Source organism: Dermacentor silvarum, chromosome 11 (assembly GCF_013339745.2).
Source record: "Dermacentor silvarum isolate Dsil-2018 chromosome 11, BIME_Dsil_1.4, whole genome shotgun sequence".
Classification (NCBI taxonomy): Eukaryota; Metazoa; Arthropoda; class Arachnida; order Ixodida; family Ixodidae; genus Dermacentor; species Dermacentor silvarum.
This window is the reverse complement of record NC_051164.1, coordinates 5,858,823-5,864,822: the sequence shown is the minus strand read 5'-3', so window position 1 is coordinate 5,864,822 and position 6,000 is coordinate 5,858,823.

Genomic DNA, 6,000 nt, shown 5'->3' with positions numbered 1-6,000 from the left:
CCTTGAAAAGCCTGAGTCCTTACTCAAGGTAATTTTTAAGTATAGTCGGTATATCTATTAATCAACTTGGGAAATCTTATTTTTGATGATATTGTCGTGAATCACTTTAAAGTTACCTCATATTTTTTAAGCACGCGCTCGTGCTCGGCACGGCATCCAACGGCACGATTGCAAACCGAGGGGCGCCAACGAGCCAGCTGCGGAAGAAGACGATGCTCGAGCCAATGCTGATGGTGATAGTTTTTCTATGCGCGGACACGATCCCGGGGAACTGGCCCTTAACGGCTTCGCCGTAAAAATCACCGCCCCTTCCACTCCGCGAAGATGGTCGAACAGGGAAGCTGTGTATAGTGCTGCAAGTCAAAGTTGGCAAGCAGTCTATATATATTGTAAATGTTTTGTTTAACCATTCTTTCACCTCATTTTCGCTTTTGCGTGCTTCGTGGGGTGCCCATGCTTTAAAAAAAGGGAGGACGCTTACGCTTTGCCTTTAAGGCAAAACTTACATTACATGGCCACTACATGGCCTGCCCAGCTCCATTTCTTCCGCTTAATGTCAATTAGAATATCGGCTATCCCCGTTTGTTCTCTGATCCACACCGCTCTCTTCCTGTCTGTTAACGTTAGGCCTAACATTTTTCGTTCCATCGCTCTTTGTGCGGTCCTTAACTTGTTCTCGAGCTTCTTTGTTAACCTCCAAATTTCTGCCCCATATGTCAGCACCTGTAGATTGCAATGATTGTACACTTTTCTTTTCAGCGACAGTGGTAAGCTCCCAGTCAGGATTTGGCAATGCCTACCGTATGCACTCCAACCCAATTTTATTCTTCTGTATATTTCTTTCTCATGATCAGGGTCCCCTGTGAGTAATTGACCTAGATAAACGTACTCCTTTACAGACTGTATAGAAGCTGACTGGCGATCTTGAATTATTGCTCCCTTGCCAGGCTATTGAACATTATTCTACATATTTATCTTCAACCCCACTCTTTCACTTTCTCGGTTAAGGTCCTCAATCATTTGCTGCAATTCGTCCCCGTTATTGCTGTCAATCTGCGAACTGAAGGTTGCTGAGGTATTCGCCATTGATCCTCACTCCTAAGCCTTCCCAGTCTAATAGCTTAAATACTTCTACGCTCCCGCTGCAACTTGTGCCAAAAATGCCCTTTTACAGCGAAGCTGTTTCAGCGGACCCTGCACCGTCGTCGTCAGTTCGCTAAAAACCACGTGACCTAGTGGGAGAGGAGAGGAAAAGAAGAGCTCAAGTGAATTTATTGGTCGCAAAACACACACATATACAGAGTGTCCTACCATGCACCAAGATTTTAAAATATGCAAATGCCACATAGCTGGACAGAGCCAAGGCAACGTTGTTTGCCGTCGATAGATTATTTCTTGCATTCCGCCTCATTACATAATAAGTTTGAATCAATTAATCAACCTCTCAAATATTATTAATTAGATGAAATGTGTCCATGAGAAAATTGTAGACCAACATGAAAAACTCCCGATACAGCTTTCTCTTCAGCTCCGTACTTGCTGCATAAATGCGTTTTTCCGAGCGTTAAAGAAGCCCTCGAATGCAAGTTCTCCGAGCGGCCAGTTGCGCGGCAATGTTGCGCGCATTCGGGGGCACGCTCGGAAACTAGTCGCATCGGTAGGTTGATAAGCCAGCAGTAAAAACTAGAGAAGATTACGGTTCGCATGGGCTCAAAAGCCACTAACGGTTGACGTCGCCACATTTCTTAGTATGCCTCTGAAATTTCCCGCGTTCCCTTATCGTGATCCAGCACACATCCTTCTTCAAAGTGAGGCTGACATTTGCAGTGCAACACTTCCTTCTGTTACGTCATTTTTAACGCGACAGCGTTAAGGGCTTCGTGTCGCAGAAAATCCGGCGTTGGCGACGGCGTGCGGCGTCGGCGTGCGATGTCGGCGTCCCTGGCGGAGAAAATCATCCTGAACCACCCCAACCACGCAGGCCTTCCACAAGGTGCAAGGTTTTTGTGAACAAAAATTGAATTTCTCACAGTGAAATCCGTCAGAAAATTGTAAAGTACAACTTCACCACAACCGGCAGACATGATAGCGTCGGATTTTAATTTGAATGTACGGGAAAGCATAATTCTGTTACGAGGAAACTCAAACACAAACCCCTTTTCCAGCATTTCTGCCAGACCTACAGCTGCGCGCTCGGGTAGTTTACTTGCGAAAATGATATCCAGATGGCACTCGCATCCTCGGCAGGTTGCGAGGGCCAAACACGGCAGCAGGACCCGATGAAATCCCAATACAGCTAATCAAAAACCTCGGTCCAAAAAGCAAGGCACTGCTGACTAATGCCATAGAGCAAGTGATTAGAACAAAGAATATTCCCGTTGGATGGCGTGAAAGCAAGATGAATCTCATCTACAAAGGCAAAGGAGATAAGGATAACACGAGCTCGTACAGGCCAGTTACAGTAACGTCGGTGATATATAGAATGGCAATGCAAGCCATAAAATTAGAACTGTCGAAGTGGGTGGAGGAAAACGGTGTATTGGGGGAACTACAGAATGGGTTCAGGCCAGGCAGACGCTTAGAAGACAATATGTTTGTACTAACTCGGTGCATAGAGATTTCAGTAGCTCAGAAATGACCTTTATGGATAGCATTTCTAGATATTAAAGGAGCTTATGACAACGTAGACAGGGAATTGTTGTGGGATATTCTTCAATACGAAGGCATAGATGACGATTTCGTGGAGCTGCTGAGGGAGATATATCGAGACAACCAAGTACAAGTGGCATGGGAAGGCCGAAAAGGAAATGAAATGGTAGGAATTCACCAAGGATTGAAGCAAGGATGCCCTCTGTCACCATTGTTGTTCACGCTTTACGTCAAGGGCATAGAAAGAGGACTGGAAAACAGCGAATTAGGTTTTGATTTATCCTACATGCGTAATGGACAAATGGTGCAACAGAAGGTCCCTGGACTGATGTACGCAGACGACATTGTGCTACTAGCGGACAATAAAAAAGATTTACAGATACTTGCGAATATCTGTGGGAACGCAGCAACAAATCTAGGCCTTAAATTTAGCACAGAGAAATCAGTGATTATGATCTTTAATGAACATACGAGTAACTTCGTGGTGTCAATTCAACAGCAAGTAATACCCATAGTGAAGCAATATAAGTACCTCGGCGTACACATAAACGAAGGAAAGAATTACTCAATCAACCACCAAGATAATCTGAAAATAAAGGGGAACCGGAATGCAGCATTAATGAAACACAGAGCACTGTGGGGCCACAATGAGTATGAGATGGTGCGTGGAATCTGGAAAGGAGTAATGGTGCCAGCGCTAACATTCGCAAATGCCATTATATGCTTAAAATCGGATATATTGGCGGGTTTGGAAGTTAACCAAAGATCAGTAGGCCGGTTGGCTTAGGGAGCACATGGTAATACGACAAATGAGGCAGTGCAGGGTGACAGGGGTTGGGCCTCTTTTGAAGTCAGAGAAGCACAAAGCAAAATTAGTTTTGAAGAAATGCTCAGGAACTTGGATGAAAATAAATGGGCGGCTAAAGTGCACAAGTCTCTCTACATGAAAAGCGTGGACACAGAATGGAGGAAGAGGTCAAGGAAGTTGGCAACCAAGTACAGGATAATCGAAACTGTAAATAGACAACCAGGGGTCATCAGAAAGAAAGTGAGAGAAATAGAGACCGTGAATTGGATGCAAAGAATGGAAACGAAAAGACAATGGAGATTTACAAGAATGAGAAGAAAGAAATTAGAAGGGAAAATCTGTACGATAACACAAAGGGCAGTGCCTTGCTATTTGAGGCTCGAGCCGGTTGCCTAAGGACGAAAACATATCGGAACAAATATTCGGAACTAGATGAGACATGTGTATGCTGCAGTAAAGATCCAGAGACCACTCAGCACATCCTAATGGAATGCGACGGGATCCATCCAGCGAGAACCGTAGGTAACGTGCAACTCCCAGAAGCGCTTGGGTTTAAAGTGGAAGGAAACATAAACAGATCAGCCGTAGAGATCAGCAAGAGACGATTAGAGTACTGGTGGAAAAAAAGCAGGGAAAAGATGGATACGACCTGATCTCTTAAAATCATAGGCAGTGGTACAAGGTAAAATTTTGAAAAAGAATATTAATGAGAGGTATACAAAAATGCTAGATAAAGAACATGTATAGTGTACCTGATTAAATCAAGCAGGCTAGGTGACTATTTGTCGCCGCCCCGTTTCAAAGGGGATGCCAATAAATCATCATCATCATCATCATCATCATCATCAGGTTTAAAGCCCCTTGATGTTAGAAAGTAGCGACACTTTGATCTACGCCGCAACACCCTCGCCGGCGCGGTCAACCTCCTCTTTTTCTCCCCCTCTTTCGCGGAGGCAGCGCATCCGCCACGCTGAATGGCTGCGGCGCTCGAGACTACCCCGTCAGGTGAACCTGACGTCACGAAAACGGCGCGAAACTTGCTTTCGCGCGCCTTTAGTTTCTCCCGCTCGCCATGAGCAGTCCAAGTGGTGGTCGCCCTGCCGCTCCGAACGTGTGTTTCCTAAGTTTTTCCATCCTTTCGTAGGAATCTGAGATTCGTTCTCCGTGAAAATGCCTTGCTGCTGCGCGTTTCAATGCAGCAGCAGGCCAGAGAAAGGGCAAGCCTTATTTTATATCCCCCGAGGTGAACGGAATGTCGTGCGTCGGAAGCAATGGCTCCATAACATCGGGAGAAGGGATTTCGCCCCTTCTAAGCACGCCGTTCTTTGCGAGGTGAATGTTGCAGCTTTCCTCATATTTGTGGATGAAGTTGCATGGAGATTTTAATTCTCTTCGCATAGCCGGACTCTTCGTTCAGTTTAATACAGAGCACCGATAACTGTGCATGTAGTTTTTTTTTAAAGCGAGTTGGCTGAAATTTTCGTTGACTCTTCGAGCCGTGACAAAGCTTTTTGTGTTTTCGCGCGTGCGTTAGTTTTCAAATGTATGTAATTTGTGAGTTCATGCCTGTAACTAATATTTTGTAGTTGTGTGCGTGTGTTTGTGTATGTGCGTGCTTGCGTGCGTGTATGTGTCTGCATGTATGTGTGTGTGCGTGTGATCTTTGCGCCTAATACTTGTGAAGCCAAGGAACTATTTTACTCTTATTGCGTGCTTATTGTATCTTTGCAAAGTTTTAATACTGCGAGCATTTTTTTTTCTTTATGCACTTTATGTTGCGAAGGCATGAACCGCAATAGATAGGTAGATAAGTGGTATTATGTATTATTAGCGCATGCTCATTAAGTACAAGCCACGCGCTTCTGATAATCTCCCTCAATTCTGATAAACTTGACATCTTGAAGTCTGTAAGTTAATTATCAAGTGCCAGTCTTAGCAGTTTCCGTGTAAGCAATCAGCCTTTTTTTTTTTTTTTGAGAGAGAGAGAGACTTAGGTTACTCCCAGAGGTGATGGAATGTAATTTCTCGTCGTTTCATAGTGACGGAATACAGGCGCGTGTGTAACGTTCTATGTTGGCTGTTTCGCAAACACAGCACGTATTTCGCACAGTGGCATTGGTACAAAGGCTTTTGGCCCACTCATTTTGGCGAATTCACTTTAAGTAAACTATCACATTTCTTCTTGGTTACCTTCTCTGAGCCTTTTAAGAGCGAAGATAGTGAACGAAATTCTCGTTTATACTATACGCTGCTTATATTGTATGCACCCAATACACCTCCGCGTTACGGACAACCCAAGTGGCGACGTAGAGGTAAACAGCTCAGCCACTGCTTGGTACTCATTTTTTCGGGGCGGTTCCGCTTGTATTTATCGAAGCGTCCTCAATAAAAAAAATGTCACGACGTTCTATCGTAAACGTACTTTCGTCATGACAGTTTCACAAGGGATAAATTCCCACACAACGCTTCAAAGGGCCGAATAAACAAGCGCGCGCATTGATTCTAATGCGGCTGCAGCGAGCCACTGGAGGGTTCAGCGCCGC